General features: G+C 43.0%; 1 long non-coding RNA gene across 1 annotated transcript; it reads right to left on the reverse strand.

Moving 5' to 3' along the window:
- Positions 1–3,560: 3,560 nt before the first annotated feature.
- Positions 3,561–10,484, reverse strand: LOC120862821. Its single transcript, XR_005720854.1, has 3 exons — positions 10,240–10,484; positions 9,603–9,769; positions 3,561–3,790 (listed from the first exon to the last, which is right to left on the reverse strand). It is a non-coding gene; the product is annotated as an uncharacterized LOC120862821 (long non-coding RNA).
- Between the last annotated feature and the right edge of the window lie 1,137 nt (positions 10,485–11,621).

Genomic DNA, 11,621 nt, shown 5'->3' on the forward strand with positions numbered 1-11,621 from the left:
ATTTTGCTTTTTTGCATTTCTTTTCCATGGGGATGGTCTTGATCCCTGTCTCCTGTACAATGTCATGAACCTCATTCCATAGTTCATCAGGCACTCTATCTATCAGATCTAGGCCCTTAAATCAATTTCTCACTTCCACTGTATGATCATAAGGGATTTGATTTAGGTCATACCTGAATGGTCTAGCGGTTTTCCCTACTTTCTTCAATTTGAGTCTGAATTTGGTAATAAGGAGTTCATGATCTGAGCCCCAATCAGCTCCTGGTCTTCTTTTTGTTGACTGTATAGAGCTTCTCCATCTTAGGCTGCAAAGAATATAATCAATCTGATTTTGGTGTTGACCATCTGGTGATGTCCAAGTGTAGAGTCTTCTCTTGTGTTGTTGGAAGAGGGTGTTTGCTATGACCAGTACATTTTCTTGGCAAAACTCTATTAGTCTTTGCCCTGCTTCATTCCGCATTCCAAGGCCAAATTTGCCTGTTACTCCAAGTGTTTCTTGACTTTCTACTTTTGCATTCTAGTCCCCTATAATGAAAAGGACATCTTTTTTGGGTGTTAGTTCTAAAAGGTCTTGTAGGTCTTCATAGAACCATTCAACTTCAGCTTCTTCAGCATTACTGGCTGGGGCATAGACTTGGATAACTGTGATACTGAGTGGTTTGCCTTGGAGATGAACAGAGATCATTCTGTCGTTTTTGAGATTGCATCCAAGTACTGCATTTTGGACTCTTTTGTTGACCATGATGGCTACTCCATTTCTTCTAAGGGATTCCTGCCCACAGTAGTAGATATAATGGTCATCTGAGTTAAATTCACCCATTCCAGTCCATTTTAGTTCGCTGATTCCTAGAATGTCGATGTTCACTCTTGCCATCTCCTGTTTGACCACTTCCAATTTGCCTTGATTCATGGAGCTGACATTCCAGGTTCCTATGCAATATTGCTCTTTACAGCATCGGACCTTGCTTTTATCACCAGTCACATCCACAACTGGGTATTGTTTTTGCTTTGGCTCCATCCCTTCATTCTTTCTCCACTGACCTCCAGTAGCATATTGGGCACCTACTGACCTGAGGAGTTCCTCTTTCAGTATCCTATCATTTTGCCTTTTCATACTATTCATGGGGTTCTCAAGGCAAGAATACTGAAGTGGTTTGCCATTCCCTTCTCCAGTGGACCACGTTCTGTCAGACCTCTCCATCATGACCCGCCTTTCTTGGGTGGCCCCAAGGCTATGGCTTAGTTTCACTGAGTTAGACAAGGCTGTGGTCCTAGTGTGATTCAATTGACTAGTTTTCTGTGATTATGGTTTCAGTGTGTCTGCCCTCTGATGCCCTCTTGCAACACCTACCGTCTTACTTGGGTTTCTCTTACCTTGGACGTGGGGTATCTCTTCACGGCTGCTCCAGCAGAGCACAGCCGCTGCTCCTTACCTTGGATGAGGGGTATCTCCTCACCGCCCCTCCTCCTGACCTTGAACGCAGAGTAGCTCCTCTCGGCCCTCCTGCGCCTGCGCAGCCACCGCTCCTTGGACATGGGGTTGCTCCTCCAGGCCGCCGCCCCTGGCCTCGCGGGGGCGGTAGCTCCTCTTGGCTGCTCCTGCACTGTCGCAGCCTGGCATTCTCGGCTCCTGTCCAGCAGTCCATATAACATTGCTATTTACATCAACATTTCCTAGTAGGTATTCGTGTTCTCTTTGTATTATTCCTTTGAGCCCCATTTTAGAAAGTGTCCATTTTGAATTTTTCAGGGAGCTTTCACCTTTTCATGTTTAAGACATAGTTTTAAAATCTCATGACAATGAATGTTCTGTCTGCCAGCATTCTATAACTTGCATTAGAAAACCAATCTGTACCCAACGCAGTATTCTTGCCTGGAGAATTCCATGGACAGAGGAGTCTATAGATAAGATAAGAGTCTGTCTGTGATTTAATAGTAATAAATAATTTAAGCAGGCCATTAAAAAAAAGAAAACCAGTGTACACACACACACACACACACACACATATATATATATAGCTTCCCTGGTAGTCAGTGGTAAAGAACCAGCCTGTCAGTGCAAGAGATGTAAGGGACATGAGTTCAATCCCTAGGTCGGGAAGATCCCCTGGAGAAGGGCATGGCAACCCACTCCAATATTCTTGCCTGGAGAATCCCATGGACAGAGGAGGCTGGTGGGCTATAGTCCATGGGTCACACAGAGTTGGACACGACTGAAACAACTCAGCACACACAAGTGTACATATATATGGCTTCCAGGGTGGCTCAGTGGTAAAGAACCCACCTGCCAGTGCAAGAGACGCAAGGGATGGGAGTTCAATCCCTGGGTCAGGAAGATACCTTGGAGAATGAAATGGCAACCCACTCCATTATTCCTGCCTGGGGAAGCCCATGGACAGTGGAGCCTGGTGAGCTACAGTCCATGGGGTTGCAAAGGAGTCGGACGTGACTTAGCAAATAAATGCCAACAACAATACATATATATATGTTAAATTGTACTAAATATGACCTGGATTACTGTATGTTATTTTTGTATTTAAAGGAAAAGAGAGCTTGAACTCATTGTATTTTACAGCCAGGAAATAGTCTAATTATCTTAATTTCATTGTACTTTTAGAAATAAATTATTTATTGGCCCAACCAGAACTCTTTGACTCCAGTATAGGGAAAGTAGACATCGGTAACTTGAAAAATACAAACAAAAAGTAATTCCAAAAGGAAAGGAACCCACAAATAGAAAACCGCTCAGACTCAAAACCAGCGAAGCACTCAGAGCCCCTTTCTGAGACTCTGCTAACACAGAGCTCATGTGTCCAGACCATCTTTCAAGCCTAGACTCTGGAAATCATTCATTGCCTACAGTGAGTGGTTCAGCATCTGTTTGTGCTTGGGGTACAATGAAGAATTCCTCTGGAGATCTACATTATTGTGCAAAATACAGGATTGCACAGAATGCACTGGTAAAGCTGGTGTGTGAATTGTTGTCCCCTGCCTGCAATCTGATAAATGCAAAAATTGGAGGTGAGCATTTAGAAACTTTTCCATCAATCTGGCATCACCATGACATCCAGTGTGTGAATGGTGGACAGGTCTCCTTGAATGGGATGTAGACCAGATATTGTTGAATTCACCTTGAGGGTGTCCGTGTCTTGAGAAGCAGACGATTCATGCCCAGTAAGACCACACTTTGGTCTGCAGTAAATCAGAAACAGGTTGACAAACAAATAAACAGGCCTCCTTATCATTTATGGGAGGCACTGATATCACATGCAGTCTTTGAAGCTGTTTCTTTTACAGAACATGTAAGCATCACTCCATTTCAGTAACTATGTCAATATAATATCATTTTCAGTGAATGTGTTATTCTCCAGTTTCTAAATTCAATTGTGTGTGTGTGTGTGTGTTTGCGCGCACACTTAGTCATTCAGTCCTGTCTGAGTCTTTGCAATCCTGCCAGGCTCCTCCATCCATGGGAATCTCCAGGCAAGAATACTGGAGTGAGTTGCCATTCTCTTCTCCAGGGGATCTTCCTGACCCAGGGTTTGAACCCAGGTCTCCCGCAGTACAGGTGAATTATTTACCGTCTGAGCCACCAGGGACATTTAAGTTCAATTTAAATTAAATGTCACTCAGATTTTAATTGGTGCCTGCGAATCTCCTGAAACTGCCTTCTCCCAAGTGAGGACAGCATTACTGTGATTTGTGGACAGTGGTACTGCGTCGGAAACGGTGGATGGCTTCTGAGTGCTGTGCCCAGAGGGACCACCACCACACGGTTGAAGGGTCCTCCCTGAAAGACAGTTTCATCCAGAATGAGGTCCAATTGCAGAAACTTCTGGGCAATATTTTAGCACTTAATAGCATAGTGGCCAAATCCCCAAAGTAATAGATGTCCTAAGAGTTCTGGAGACCCACGGAGAATATCGTGTCAGCCTGGCACTTCCCGAGCTACACGGATGACAGAAGCTGACTTATCTTTTGCCCTCAAGCTCATTTCCCCTTTCCTCCGCCTCTGTTCCTTGTCAGTCATGATCTGACCTCCTCCCCACCTCAGAGGTACCCTCAACATGGTGCTCCGGATGGCTCCTGCCCAGTGACAGGCGTGGGACAGAAAAAACCCACTTACCATTCCTGGCCTAAACCATGTGTGATGGAAAGGTTTTCAAGAGAGAGAACACGCTTCACCTTGCGCTTGTTAAAATGACACAAAACAACTGTTGGAAGGAATGGGGCAAAAGACTTGCTTTTGTATCTATTTGGAGAGTAAGTATGAACTCTCCAATCTCTTAAGCTAGATTGGGTTTTTCTACCTTGCCAAAATTCAACTCTGGAATATTTTTAGCTCTATTTAGCATTTTCTTCATGGCTACCATCTTCTCCAAAGATGACTTTGGAGAAGTCCAAGATCCTAGATACTTCAAGTACAGAAAGGATCTATTGCCAAAGAATAATAGTATCTGTGATACTGTCTCCCAAACCAGAAGCTTTCCTCTAGGGAAGTCCAAATTATAGTCAACTAGTGAGAGAATGGGCCAGGGAAAGAAATGAATATTGGGCAGTCTATATCAACATTAGGCTCCAGTATTCTGCCATATAACAAGGGAAGTGCCCTGTGGTTTTTACTACATTCACACACTAAAGTAACAAATAGCCCTGTGTGTGTGTGTGTGTGTGTCTGTGTGTGTGCACACGCGTGCACGCGCACGCACACTTAGTCGCTCAGTTGTGTCTGACTCTTTGCAGAGTCCACAACCCCATGGACTGTAGCCCGCCAGGCTCTTTTGGCCATGGAATTTTCCAGGCAAGAATAATGGAGTGGACATTGTATTTAATTGCATTGAGCAGTTCAGCTACATGCAACAAATTCCAGTAAATTCTCTTCTCATTTTTATTCTATAATCAATATTTCTTATTTTCCTTGTTATGGTTTTTTAGAAACATTCATCACTTAAAAGTGAACATTTAATTTTCAAATACATGGGATATTGTTTAAAGTATCTTTAATATTAATTTATCATTTAGATTCTTTCTAATTTAAATGCTTTCTCATCTGCAATCACCCACTCTGTTTTTTTCAGTTTTCTGACTTTGTTGAGGCTTTCGATGGCTAAGATCTCTCTTGGTAAATATCAGATTACATTTGGAAAGATGTGGGCTATTTTAAAATATCTTTTGATATTGACTTCTAACATAATTCCACAGTGATAAGAGAACAGATTCTGCACGATTTCAATGACTTTAGTCCATGAATTTTTTGCACCTTGTCTGATGTCCCTGGATATGTTCCAGTGTCTCCTAGTTTACAGTCTATGGGAACTTGAATAGAATATTTATCCTACTATTGTGTGAAAATTATATAAATTTTAATTATGTTGAATTGGTTCACAGTGCTTTCCAGGTCTACTTTATTCTTATACCTCTCTGTATATTCATTCTATTAATTTTTGAGAGTTTGATATTGAAAGTCCAACTAAAAATTCTTAATTGATCTACCTAAAAAAATAATTGTAATATATAGTGGAACTATATGTAACTTTGTTCTGTATTTTCCAAATCTCCTGTATATGTGTTATCATACTTTCATAATCTAAAAAAATAAAAATTTAAAAAAAGAATATTGGAGTGGGTTGCCATTTCCTATTCCATGGGATTTTCCCCACCCAGGGATCAAACCCATGTCTCTTGCAACGAGGATTTTTTACCACCATGCCACCTGGGAAGCCCAACAAATAGCAACTCCATTCCAAATAAGGTAAGAATGAGAGTGTTTTAAATATTCATACCCATTTGTTAAAAAACAAAAAGAAACCATGACTTCTCTTTTTTCCCCTTGAGGCTGGAGCACGTGCTCCAAGTCACTTGCCAAAGTTTCTGTCAGTGGATTGTTTTCAAAAGTTTTATTTCAAGATTTATTGCAACATTCCCAAGGAAACCAATCTTTTTTGGTGCTCTACAAAAAGCACAAATGTCATTATGACGTATTTTGGTAATTCAATATGTGGTGAATAAATACTAATAATACTAATAGGTATATCCATTCCTAAACGTGATTTTAAAAATACCAACTATAAAATTTTAGGTAAAAAAACCCCCAATAATTACCTTTTCAAAAAGAGTTAAAGTCTGTATGTTCAACAAAAGCTGAGAGTTGTGGGCCAATAGATTGTTATTGGTCCTATTCAGCAAGCATTTACCGTTCACTACGTCTGGAACAGGCTTCCCAGGCGGCCCTAGAACCCGTCTGCCAATGCAGGAGAACGAAGAGGTGCTGGGTCGATCCGTGGGTCGGGAAGATCCCCTGGAGAAGGACATGGCAACCCACTCCAGTATTCTTGCCTGGAGAATCCCACGGACAGAGGAGCCTGGTGGGCTGCTGTCCAAAGGGTCGAAAAGAGTCCGACACAGCTGAAGCCACTTAGCATGCATGCACACATGTCTGGACCAGCTCTGTCCAACAGAACTTCCTGTGTTGCTGGAAATGCTCTTTATCATAGTCCAATATGGCAGTCACCAATCGTGCATGTGTTTATCAAGTGCTTGAATCGTGACTCGCTAAGAACAGAGCCTTTCATTTCACTTAATTTTAATTTAAATGCAAATGGCCACATATGGCTAATGGTACCTTATTGGACAGTGCAGATATGAAACAGATATCACTGTTTAAAGATAGAAAGAGAAACATGATTTGGCCTTTCTCTCAAAAATCTACAGAGTAATGGGAGAAATAAAACTCACACATAATTTTACATCAAAATCCCAACTGAATTTCTATGGAACTTAATAAAGGCTAAAATTTATACAGAAGAAAAAGAAAATCCCAAATTGCCAAGATGACTCTGAAAAGGAACAAAGTAAGGGGAGAGAAGGGATGAGACTTGTCCTCCCAAATACTAAGAATTGTTACAGAATTATTGTGGTTAATAGTAAAATACTGTCCTGGAAATAGACATGTAGAGCCATAAAAGAGAACAAAGAGCCCAGAAACCCTTTCATGCATTTTATTTTTTCTTTTTGGAAGATAAAAAAGCAGAAGCTATAAAACAAATTGACACATGGTACTACATCAGAATTTAAACTTGTAGTCACCAAGACACTACAGAGTGAGAGGACAAGCCACAGTCCAAGAGGGAGGGGATATATTTATACATATAGCTGATTCACTCATTGTACAGCAGGACCTAACACAAAATTGTAGGGCAATTATTTGTTGTTCAGTCGCTAAGTCGTGTCTGACTCTTTGCAACCCCATGATGGCAGCACGCCAGGCTTCCCTGTCCTTCACTGTCTCCCAGAGCTTGCTCAAACTCATGTCCATTGAGTCAGTGATGCCATCCAACCACTTCATCCTCTGTCATCCCCTTCTCCTCCTGCCCTCAATCTTTCCCAGCATCAGGGTCATTTCCAATAGTTGGTTCATCACATCAGGTGCTCAAAGTAGTAGAGTTTCAGCTTCAGCATCAGTCCTTCCAATGAATATTCTGGATTGATTTTCTTTAGAATGGACTGGTTTGATCTCGGTGCAGTCTAAAACTCTCAAGAGTTTTCTCCAGCACCAAAATTCAAAACCATCAGTCCTTTGGCACTCAGCCTTGTTTATGGTCCAAATCTCACATCTATACATGAGTACTGGAAAAAAAAAAAAAAAAACAGCTTTGTCTACAGGGCCCTTTGTGAGCAAAGTGATGTCTCTGCTTTTTATTTGCTGTCTAGGTTTGTCATAGCTTTTCTTCCAATTATACCAATTTAAAGAAAAAAGACAAGCCACAGATTGAAGAGATAGAACATACATAGCTGACAAAGAAGCAAAGTAAACAAATAAACAAGTAATTTTCAAAAACTTCAGTAGGAAAAAAACAAGTAACAAAGAGAACACAGGCAGAGGTTATGAGAAGTGACTCGTGGAAGACAAACCTAAATGATGAATGTTAAGTGCTAAGTCACTTTCCATCCTGTGCGACTCTGCAACCCCATGGACTGCAGTCCACCAGGCTCCTCTCTCCATGGGATTCAATGCAAACGTGCTCAGTCTGACCAAATCAGTAGTGTGTAAATCAAAACAATGGCACTGCGTTTCAAACCCATAGCGTCTGCTACTGCACTTGAGGGTAACAAGCACATGTGTTAGTGTGGATGGGGATGATCTCACAGGTTGCTGATGAGACATGAATTGGGGCCACCTACTGAAAGCAATTTGGCGACATCTGGTGAAGCTCAAAATAGGTACATACTATGGTCCTGACGCAACAGTTAGAGCTGGACATGGAACAACGGTCTGGTTCCAAATTGGGAAAGGAGTATGCCAAGGCTGTACCTTGTCACCCTGCTTATTTAACTTATATGCAGAGTACATCATGCTAAATGCTGAGCTGGATAAAGTACAAGCTGGAATCAAGATTGCCAGGAGAAATATCAATAACCTCAGATACGCAGATGATACCACCCTTATGGCAGAAATTGAAGAAGAACTAAAAAGCCTCTTGATGGAAGTGAAAGAGGAGAGTGAAAAAGTTGGCTTAAAAGTCAACATTCAGAAAACTAAGATCATGGCATCTGGTCCCATCACTTCATGGCAAATAGATGGGGAAACAATGGAAATAGGGAAAGAATTTATTTTTTTTTTTTTTGCATTCCAAAATCACTGCAGATGGTGACTGGAGCCATGAAATTAAAACATGTTTGCTCCTTGGAAGAAAAGCTATGACCAACCTAGACAGAATATTAAAAAGCAGAGACATTACTTTGCCAACAAAGATCCATATAGTCAAAGCTATAGTTTTTCCAGTAGTCACGTATGGATGTGAGAGTTGGATTATAATGAAAGCTGAGTGCCGAAGAATTGATTTTGAACTGTGGTGTTGGAGAAGACTCTTGAGAGTCCCTTGGACTGCAAGGAGATCCAACCAGTCAATCCTACAGGAAATCAGTCCCAAATAATTATTGGAAGGACTGATGTTGAAGCTGAAACTCCAATATTTGGCAACCTGTTCCGAAGAACTGACTCATTTGAAAAGATCCCGATGCTGGGAAAGACTGAAGGCAGGAGGAGAAGGGGACCACAGAGGATGAGATGGTTGGATGGCATCACTGACACCATGGACATGAGTTTGAGTGAACTCCAGGAGGTGGTAATGGACAGGGAGGCCTGGCGTGCTGCAGTCCATGGGGTTGCAAAGAGTCGGACATGACTGACTGACTGAACTGAACTGATGGTCCTGAGTCTATTTGTAGACATTTACTTTAGATCAGTTCTTGCCAAAGGAACGTGCACTACAAGTTCACTGCCATATCATTTATAATTATGAAAAATTGGAAATGAGCTGAATATTTCTGGAATAAATTGTAGTACAGCCATGCAATTGAATGATACCTAGCAGTAAATGAGCGAGATCCACATTTATCAAGACTTACAGGTCTCAAAAATATAATGTGGAGTAAAAAAGGAAGTGACAGAAAAATACAGAATATGGTACCATTTGTGTAAATTTCAAAGCACCCCAAGTACTATGCAGGTTCCCCCCATTCTCCGAAAGTAGAGCTTTCCGATGAAACCTCTCCTAAGCTGAAATGTGGAAAAGCAAAGAAGCAGTCGCCTTAGGACACACCTTGCTAACAGATGCAGAAAATAAACAGAGATGAAGCACAGATGCTCACGGGCAATTCAAACCTATGCCGCCTTGAAGGTGGAATGATCCAGGTAGCTTCTGGGGTAGGCGCTGCTAGGCAGGGCCACTCTCCCTGCTGGGGTGCACATTGCTTCTTGAACGACTCGCTGCAAAACAAACACTGAAGGCTATTTTCAATTTTCATCTTTCATTATAAAAGTGAAAATCCTCTTTGATTTCTTTTGGTTAGGAAAAAATCAGGTGCTGATGCTGTTCTTTCATAAAAGTAAAGTGTCATAAAACAAACTTTTGAAGAGCAAGGGACCCCTGTATAGTTGTTTGTAGTACTTAGGTATAAAAAGGGTTAAAATATGGATGATATGAGTAACATCTTCATAACAGCTACCTGGACAAGGAAGGGCCTAAGCCTTTACCAAAGGGGACAACACTCTCCCCTTCCTCTCCCCTAGGGCCAAGCGGGTGTACCCACCTGAAGCCCACCCCCCTTCCCATCTTCCTGCCCCTCACCTCCCACACTCCCCACCCCCACCCCACACTGGGACCTGAGATCCCAGGATTCCCTGCCGGTGGTCCTGAGCCCTCTTCTTGGGCCTGCACGACTCTCCCCCAGGCCCACCTTCCAGAGAAAGGGCCTGGTAGCTGCCCTGGGAGAACGCAGGGATGATAAGGACAGGACTTGAAGGCACGTGACAAAGACTTCATCTGTGTCTAGGAGTCTTAGTTCTTCATAGCGGCACATCTAAGATATAACAAAAGAAGGCAGAAGGCCAAACAATTGATGCAGTTGAATTGTGGTGCTAGAGAAGAAAGTCCCTTGAACTGCAAGGTGATCAAACTGGTCAATCTTAAGGGAGATCAACTCTGACTATTCACTGGAAGGACTGATGCTGAAGGTCCAGTATTTTGGTCATCTGATGTGAACAAATGACTCATTAGAAGACTCATTAGCGGTCGAGGCAGTTGCAGAGGACTCAGCAGAGGGGTGCTGACATTGCGCCCAGGCCTTGCTGGGCCGTAGCCGTGAGGATGGGAGGGCGAGATGCCAGGAAGAAGAAACGTCGTGTGGACAGGCTAGGATTTAGGGAAGTTAAGGAAGGATTTGAGGATTAGCAAGTCGTGTTATGTTTGGCTGTCACATGGGGGGACAACTTGGTGAGGGATATAGGTTGGGATCTTGACAGGGAGGGTGAGAAATGAGTGTTTAATTTGGAAACAAGGCAAGCCCTTCAAGGAAGCACCTCGGAGCTGCTCTGGGGGAAGGCAGTGAGGAGGGCGGGCTGGCCCCCAGAAAAGCTGCTGTGGGTGAGGAGCCCCCATGGCACTGTGGACAAAGACAGTGGTGGAGTAGAAGAGAAGAAGCCATACGTGTGTGTGTGTGTGTGTGTGTGTGTAAGCCGTGGTGTCAGGAAGCATCCATTTATTCCACAACTACAGAGCGACTACTATGAACCAAGCAATGATCTAGGGGGTCACAAGATAGAAATGAACAAAGCAGAACTTTCTGCCCTCATGAAACCTGCATCCTAGGCAGGGGACACCAGAAAAATAAGTAAACACGGCAGGACTTCCTTGGTGGTCCAGGGATTAAGAATCTGCCTGCCAACGCAGGAGACACAGGTTCAATCCCTGGTCCAGGAAGATTCTACCTGCCCTGGGGCAACTGAGTCTGTATGCAAGGACTGCTGAGCCCACCAGCCGCACACCTGAAGCCCTCGCACCCTAGAGCCGGGCTCCACAACAAGAGACGCCACTGCAGCTACAGAGCAGCTCCCATTCCTCTCTGCAACTGGAGAAAGCCTGCATGCAGCAAGGAAGACACAGCCAAAAGTAAATAAATAAAGCAAAGGAATAAAAAGATGCATCTGTTAGACGGTGATAAGCACTTTGGAGATAGATGAAGCAGCGAAGGGAGCTGCGGGCTTGTCTGCATACCTGCACAAGTGTGTGTAAGGGCGGAGGGGTGGTAAGCAGGGATGAGGGGAAGGCACCCTGGAGTAA

Source organism: Oryx dammah, unplaced genomic scaffold (assembly GCF_014754425.2).
Source record: "Oryx dammah isolate SB20612 unplaced genomic scaffold, SCBI_Odam_1.1 HiC_scaffold_4, whole genome shotgun sequence".
In the NCBI taxonomy this organism is placed as follows: Eukaryota; Metazoa; Chordata; class Mammalia; order Artiodactyla; family Bovidae; genus Oryx; species Oryx dammah.